The 8,621-nt window shown below is 51.2% G+C and overlaps 1 long non-coding RNA gene across 1 annotated transcript; it reads right to left on the bottom strand.

Moving 5' to 3' along the window:
* Positions 1–2,077: 2,077 nt before the first annotated feature.
* On the bottom strand, positions 2,078–5,774 carry LOC138445053 (uncharacterized). The gene is made up of 2 exons (XR_011258720.1): positions 5,691–5,774; positions 2,078–4,610 (listed from the first exon to the last, which is right to left on the bottom strand). It is a non-coding gene; the product is annotated as an uncharacterized lncRNA (long non-coding RNA).
* Positions 5,775–8,621: the final 2,847 nt, after the last annotated feature.

The following is an 8,621-nucleotide window of genomic DNA, read 5'->3' as shown; positions in this document are numbered from 1 at the left end:
TGGTTCTAGATCTCCACCCTTCCCTGGCTGAGGACCATGCTGCGTGCATCACTCCTGTGTGAGAGGATTCTTCTAACAGGAGGCCCATACCCTGAAATATTAGGATTCTGGCCCAGGGGGAGCCCAACATACACGGGACACGTGGCCTGGGCAGACACATCAGTGCATGCCCAGGCTCACGCTCCCAAGTCCCTCCGATAACCAGGGTGGACAGACAATACCTGTGCCGTGATGTCTCGAACCGTCAACTCCTAAGTGTCCCTAAAGTCAATATCGCCCTCTGGATATAGCAGTCTGGAGGCGTTCAGCGTGACCACATCCTGCCCTCTTGGACCAAGAATTCTCAGCAGTCTGCAATCATCACTGATGCGTCCAGAACAATGAGCATTTATCAAGAGGAAAGGCCACCCTGGACCAGGGCTGTGCAGCACTTAGGTCAACACCACCTTCTATTCTACTCTAGTTTGCAGTGAAATGTTGAGGCTCCTCGGAGACACAAGCTTTCCTAAGGCCCTCAGCTCTGGACCATCCCATCTACATCCTCCTCCATCTCCTGCCCTGGCTGAAGCAGGCCAGAGCTGCCCGGTGCCGTGGAGGGTGCAGTGGGGCTCTCTCCCTGGTGGCTCAGATAGTTAAGAATCTGCCTGCAATGCAGGAGTGTGAGTGTCAGTGTTAGTCGCTCAGACTTGGGATTGATCCCAGGTCTCCTGTGTTGCCCTGGAGAAGGGAATGGCAACCCACTCCAGTATTCTTGCCTGGAGAACTCTATGAACAGAGGAGCCTGGTGGGCTACAGTCCGTATGGGGCCACAGAGTTGGACACGACTGAGCACACAGAGACAGCCCCCACCTCAGACCGTCAGCATCTGCTTTGGTTTCAGTGAGCAGTCATGTGAGGGGACCACGGCCAGTCCTTACCACAGACGGCCCTATCCTCATCCTCTTGCAAGCAGTTTCTAGGGGCCCTACTTGAAGACTTAGGAAATCTAATGTGGGTTCAAGTTTCACGATCAGACAGACTGATACACAAAACCTTCTCTCTGGAAGACCTCTATTTTGGTAATTTTTATGCTAAAATATACATAACATGAAATGTACCATTTTAACCATGTTTGAGTGTACAGGTCATTGGCGTTAAGTACATTCACCTTGTTGTGCAACCATCCATCTCCAGAATGTTCATCTTCGCAGACTGAAACCCTGCCCCTTACACAAAGGTTCCCCATTAGCCCTTTTCCTCAGGCCCCAGCTGCCATCCTTCTACTTTCTCTTTCTATGGATTTCACTGCTCTAGCGACCTCACACATGTGGAATCGTACAATACGTGTCCTTCTGGGTCTGCACGATGTCCATCCTGGCATGAGGTCTTCAGGAGCATCCATGTTGTCGTGTGTGTCAGAATTCCACTCCTTTTAAAGGCTGCATAGTGTTCTGTGTGTGGAGGGGAAGGTGTGTGCAGCACGTTTGATTTCTCCACTTTGGAAAATGTCCTTTTTAAGAAAGCTGCATTATAAATCAAAACCCAAATACCCTTTTTTCCCACCCAGTTCTCAGGCACATACCTGCAATCAATAACCTGGAAGGCTTCACTTAAAACTACACAGAAAGGGGGCCTTCCCTGGTGATCTACTGGTTGAGAATCCACCTTGCAATGCAAGAGACACTGGTTCAATCCCTGGTCCGGGAACATGCCACATGCCGTGGAACAACTAAGCCCACGCGCCCCAACGACCGAGCCAGCCCTCCAGAGCCTGGGAAAGCAACTACCGAGCCCACGTGCTGCAACTCCTGAAGCCCGTGAGCCCTGGGGCCCGAGTTCCACAAGAAGAGAAGCCACCACAAAGAGAAGCCCATGGACCACAACTAGAGAGGAGCCCCTGCTCGCCACAACTAGAGAAAGCCCATATGCAGTAACGAAGACCCACCACGGCCAAAAATAAAAATAAACTTAACAAAAAAGAAAACCACACAGAAGCTACTTCGCAGGCACTTCTAGCCCCTAAATTCCACGTGTGCCCAGGGAGCTGTTATCAGTCTGGTTTCTTAACTGGCAAACAACAGAAACAGACTCCAGCTAATCTGAGTAGAAAGGCGATTTATTAAAAGCACATTCACCAACTCACAGAATCTCCAGGAGGACAGAAAAATCCAGGCTAAGTTAAAGATGCCAAAAACAACTGCGTGATGCTAAAATCGTGCGGCAGAATTAGCTCCATCAAGACGCGCCACTGCCTCCGCCAAGCCCTGGCGATTCTGTTCTTCCCTTGCCCTCACAGCCCTGATGCTGCTGCCCTGGGCTCTGGGTCCTCCCCTCGGCACCTGCCCCCACCAGAGGGGACTCTCAGTGTCCAACCTCCTTGTCACCAGCAGCTGAGGCAAAGCCTAGGCAGGCTGAATCTGGCTGACTGCTCTCCAAGGTCAAATCTCTCAGCCCACTGGAAGGGAGGCTGGGAAGGGGCAGCCTCATGAGGCAGGGAACCCTCCTGGGGTGGGGTGGGGGGCCGGCACCCAGATTCTGCAGGGCCAAAAAGAGAAACAGGGATTCAAATCAGGCTGATGGCTTCTCTAGCCCTTACCCCATCTCAACACAGATAACAGTGATCCCCAACTGTCTTATACTGCCCTAGGCCTGAGAAGTGGGCCCCCTACCCCAAGCTCCACATTTTAAAGGCCCCAGTGACCCGCCCCATCAAGTCCCAGCCAACAAAGTTCACAGCCACAGGCCCTGGGCCAGCCTGAAGCCATAGGCCGTGCTCTAAGCGCCCAGGACCCAGGTGCTCCGGGTCAAACAGCTCTGAGCCTGCCTCCAGGGCCCGGCCCCACCTCCACGAGGGTCAACCGTGCTGCCAGGAGCCCTCATGTGGGGCGAAGGGCATCTACACGGCCGTGCATGAGGCCCCTCAGGGTCAGGGATGGGGCCCAACGCAGGGAGAGAGGAGAAGGCTGACCACAGGTCAGGGCCCAGCTCCCCAGTGTGGCCATGTTCCAGCCCAGAACTCCAAGGAGTCCACCAAGTCTCAGCTTGAACCCAGCTGGCCTTCCAGTTGTTACTGAACTATATTTGTCAAGGTCGAACAATAGAACACATTATATTGGATAGTTTGGTACCTTGTGTTTTTTTGATGTGGTTAAATATGCATGACAGAAAATGTACACTTGAATTTAAGCGTACAGTTCAGCAGCACTAACTGCGACCAACAGTACTGTGCAGACTTCACTGTTCCCAGCGCTTTTTCATCTTCCCAAACTGACAGTCTGTACCCACTGCACACCAAGTCCCCACTGCTCCCTCCTCCGGGCCCTGTAACCTCTACTCTGCCGAGTCTCACTGCTCTGGAGACCTCATGTAAGTGAGTCACACAACACTGGTCTGGAGCTGGCTGATGTCACTTAGCATGATGTCTTGGTTCTTGTTCGCCTTTCCACTGTGTGGCAAGTGGAACCTGAGTTCTCTGACTAGGGATGGAACCCGCTCCCCTGCAGTAGAAGCGCGGATTTTTAACCACTTGACCACTACGGAGGTCCCAGCTTGATGTTCTCCAGGTCCATCCAGGCTGTACCATGTGTTGGAATGTCCTTTTCTTCTTCTTTTGCCCCCTAGAAGGCCCTTTTCAAGGCTGAATCATATTCTATGGATAGCCCTCATGGTGTTTAACCATTTGGCAGTTGTTCCCAGGTGGATGAGTTCGAGCAAGCTCCAGGAAACGGCGAAGAACAGGGAAGCCTGGTGTGCTGCAATCCATGGGGTCGCAGAGAGTCGGACAGGACTGAGCGGCAAAGCAACACAGTCCTGGAGGCCAGAAGCTTGAGATCCAGGCGTACCCAGGGCCTGCGGCCCATGGAGGCTCTAAGAGAAAGGCCTCCTCCAGCTTCTGGGCCCCTAGCACCCTCTGCTCCCTGCCCCTGTCTTTGTGGCCTCCTCCAGTGTCTGTCTCTTAGGAGAAGACCCTCAGGGATTCAGGGCTGTACTTTAATCCAGGGTAACCTCAGCTTGACCCTCAGTTACATCTGCAAAGACCTTATTTCCAAATAAGTTCACATCCCGAGGCTCTGTGTGGACGTGACTTTGGGAGGGACACTGTTCAACACACTCTAAGAAGGAATTCCCCTCCCAAAGCTCCATCCCACTAGCAACACAGAGCCAGCCCATCACAAAGGAGCCGCTGAGGTGAGTGGTCACTGGGGCGCCCCAGATTCACAAGTCAGGAGCGACCTGGACAGGGCCGCGTGAGCAACGAATCAGGTGTAGCTTGATTCCCTGACTCAGATTGGAGAACTACATCCCTTTCGAATTTTCCAGAGCCGAGCGTGAACTCCCGGAACCGCTTTGTTCTGGAAACATCCTTAATTTTGGCGCCTCGACGGTACTCATCGCTTCAGGTTTAAATGGCTTCTTTCGGGTATGGAGGCAGTTAAGATGCTCAGCTCAGCCATTTCAATGCCCACCGAGTCCTTCCCTCCCTCCTGCTCTGCAGAGTGGACACAGCGCTGCATGTAAGGGCGGCTCTGGGACCTCAGGGTGTCAGGAGCGGGTGTGAGCGCCCCCCTCTCCGGCCTCTGAGAGGCAAACGAGGTAGGATTCGCATGCAGGAACGGTGTGAGGGGAGATGCCTGCAAGAGACGAGAGGGGAAGAGAGCAGCCGCTGGGAGGCGCCAGACCCCGGGCGAGTCTCACCCTGAGCGAAGGGGCGGGAGGACGGCTGGCGGACGCGTCTGATCCGCCTGCAGAAGGCCCGGCGGCGCATCCTGCAGCGCCAGCTGGCTGCCAGGGGAGACCCCCACCAGGAAGCCGCTCAGCTTTAGCTAGGAGCAGCCCCAGGGAAGCGGGCCTGGGGCGCACACGGAGGTGGACCCCCGGCCCCGCACAGTGCCCTCCCCACAGCCATCCCCTGAATGCTGGCTCCGCAGGGCCCCCTCCTGGCCTGGCTCTGGGACGTCTCCCTGCGGCACCCCACCTCCATCCCCAGTGCTGGTTCTCGCCCTGCACAGTAAAGCAGGAGGTCATCCCCAGGCTGCCACGTGACACCCGCCCCACCGCAGCCGGCCCCCCCCACCCCCAGCCAGGGAGGAAGCAGCGTGGGGCCACCTCTCTGGGGGACCCTCCCTTGGGGTCCGTGACAAGTGTCTCCCAATCTGCTGCCCCCCACCTTCCCACACCCTGGGCCAGCTCTGCTAGGACTTCCTGGCCGGCACTAGCCCCCGAGAGTCTGCAGCCTGTCTTAAAACCAATCCTCTAGCCTATGGTCCCCCAGACCTGCGGGCGTTCACGGCCCCGCCTTCAAGTTCCCCAGAAGCACCCCCATCACTGTCTGAGCAGTCCCTTTCTAAGCGGATTTTAACTCCAGCCTGGACAACGGTGTCTGTCCTAGGGAGGGGATGAGGGAGGCACAGTAACAAGCGCTTCTGAGAACAAAATACATCCAAACATTATTTCAAACAATAGCATCCCTCCTCCCTCCCGCTGGGAGAAATGACGTTTAAACGCCTCCTTGGTCAGCAGTGGGAAGCCCTTCTGGGCTTCTTACTCTTTGGTGCCATCAAGTGGTGATTCAGGTTATTACAAAATGGAGATCATTCTAATGAACATTTTTATTCTTCTGTTGCCCTGTTTCTATAGGATGTTGGATTTTTCTCTCTTCAACAGTTATTTTAAGGGAATTTTCCCCAAAAGACAAGGGAAGATTCCTTTACCTTGTATGTGTGCACTTAATTGCTCAGTTGTGTCCGACTCTTTGTGGCCCCATCGACTGTGGCCCACCAGGCTTCTCTGTCCATGGGATTTTCCAGGTAGGAATACTAGCGTGGGTTGCCATTTCCTTCTCCAGGGGATCTTCCCGACCCAGGGATCGAACCCACCACGTCTCCTGTGTCTCCTGCATTGCAAGTGGATTCTTTACCCACTGAGCCATCACCCCAAATTAAACAGGCTGTTTTTAAAAGTCATGACAGACATTCTGAATTTCTACGAGGCAGCACTCAAAGGGATTTTAATGAAGTCCTTTGTTTTCTGCCCAAGATCACATCACAGTATTTAGGCACCACCCACACTGCTCCTCCAGCCTTGTGGGTCTCTGCCCTTGAACTTGTTCCAAAGGTCAAGTAAAGATTGGAGTGCTGACGCCCGCAACCACCAAAAAGTTCAGAATGATCTTCAAGGCAAATGTGGATGCCAGAGGACTTAAACAAAATACTGGACAAAACAGATCAGAAATTTCACACGTTGTATTTATCAGAAGACGCAAAACCAGAGTATCTGGCTCCAAACGAGCGCGTGGCGATCTTAAAGGTAAGACTGGCTCATTTCCTCTAGGAGTGGAAAGTGGAGTTTTCAGGTCTTCAGGTAAATAAGACTCTACATGGCCAAATAAGCCCACAGTTCTGGTTGTACATCAGTCCCCTGCCTTCTCATCCCCAGCTCTCCTGGGGATCCCTGTCTGCTCAGACCCGTAAGAATATTAGTCCTGTTTCCACAGCAGTTATATTGCTGCAAGGAGTAGGGAGGGTACCCAGTGAAGTCCTATAGACACGAAGTTGTAAGAAATGTCCATCCATAAATATTTACTACTTTGTTTTTTTTCCCCTTTTTTGGGGCTGTGCCATGTGGGATCTTAGTGGTCTGATCAGGGATCGAACCTGGGCCCCCTGCAGCAGAAGCACAGAGTTTCAACCACTGTACCGCCAGGAAAGTTCCTTACTGTTCTTAATTACATAAAACATTCTAGAGGACTTGCGTGAATTCTCATAACGAATGATAAATATAAAATTAAGATCTTCTAATATGGTCCACTAGTATTTGTTAAGGGAGCCAAGAACATATAATGGGGAAAGGGCTGTCTCAACAAAAGGTGTTAGGAAAACTGAATACGGCAGAAAAATGAAATGAACCCCTTATCTTCCACCACACACAAAAAGCAACTCAAAGGGGGTCAGACTTAAACCTAAGACCTGAAACTATCAAATTCCTAGGAGAAAAATATAAGGAGGAAGCCTCTCAACATTGTTCTTGGCAATGATTTTAGCATATGACACCAAAAGCACAAACAAAGAGGAAAAAAAAAACCAACACGTGGGGCTACATCACATTTAAACATTTCTGCGCAGCAAAACGGACAATCAACAAAACGAAAAGGCAACCTACAGAATGGCAGAAATACCTGTACAACCACGGACAGATCTCCCTCACTTTAGGTTTTAAGCCACTTTGCTTTTACAAAAGGCCTACATTAGTACCTGATTTTCCTAGCTGAAAGGAATCAAGTTTTTCATTTTTATGGAAAAAGATAAAAAGCAGAGACAGCATTCAGTATTGTTTTGCAGCAAGACGTCCTAGGGGCAACGTCACCTCAAGAGCAAGACTGGCGTCACCAGGCTCCTCCCCCAGGAGCTACACTCTAGCACCTCAGCACCCCACTCTATGGTTCACACCGTCTCTGAGCACCTGCGCTTTATCCCTATCTATCTAGACGTTTTACCAGCAACATGTGTCCTCAGGTAACTGCTTCTTCACTTTGCTCCATTGGGGCTTTCAGAAGGTTTCATAGGAAAGCTCTGCTTTCAGAGAGTGAGGGAAATCTGTATCAGATAAGGGGTTAACACCCAAAAATATATAAAGAACTGACATAACTCAGTGAAGAAAAAAACAAACAGTCTAATTTTAAAACAGGCAGAGAAACCAAATAGACATTTTTGCAACGAAGACTTTCAAATGACCAACAGGTACATGAGAAGTGCTCAGCGCCACCGATCGCTGTTTGTTGTTCAGTCGCCAAGTTGTGACGGACTCTTTTGCGACCCCGTGGACCATGGCCCACCTCTGTCCTCTGTCCACGGGATTTCCTAGGCAAGAATACAGGCAGTGGGTTGCTATTTCCTTCTCCATAGGATTTTCCTGACCCAGGGATTGAACCTACACCTTCCGCATGGCAGGTGGGTTCTTTACCACTGAGCCACATCAGAGAAATGCAAATCAAAACCACTCACAATGAGAGAATCCCCTTGTCGGTCCAGGGGTTGGCATTCAGAACTTGACGCTTTCACTGCCAGGGCCTGGGTTCAATCCCTGATCAGTGAACGAAGATTTTCCAGGCCAGTGAGTGGCACAGCCAAAAAACAAACCAACCAACCCACAATGAGACAACGAGATAAACTCACATCTGTAAGAATGGCTATTATCAAGAAGACAACAGGTTGTATTGGCAAGGATGAGGGGAAAAGGGAACCCGTGTACATTATTGGTGGGACTGTAAACCGGTTCAGTCACTATGGAGGACAACGTCGAGGTTTCTCAAAAAATTAAAAACGAAACTACCGTATGATCCAGTAGTCCCACTTCTGGGTATATATCCAAAGGAAACGAAAACAGATTATCAAAAAAGATATGCGCACCAAAAAAAAAAAAGATACACACACACACACAAGAAAAAAAGATATGCACACCCGCCGTTCCTGCAGCATTATTCCCCGCAGCCAAGACACGGAAACAGTGGAAGTCTATCAGCAAACGAGTGGGTAAGGAAGACGTGAGATACACACACACTCGTATGTACACACAGACTGGAGGGGAGAGTCTGGTTTATCTGTTTCTCGCTTTGGTTCTTTCCTTTGATGATGGGGAAGGCGCGG

This window comes from Ovis canadensis, chromosome 8 (assembly GCF_042477335.2).
Source record: "Ovis canadensis isolate MfBH-ARS-UI-01 breed Bighorn chromosome 8, ARS-UI_OviCan_v2, whole genome shotgun sequence".
NCBI lineage: Eukaryota > Metazoa > Chordata > Mammalia > Artiodactyla > Bovidae > Ovis > Ovis canadensis.
This window is presented reverse-complemented; position numbering and strand designations above follow the sequence as displayed.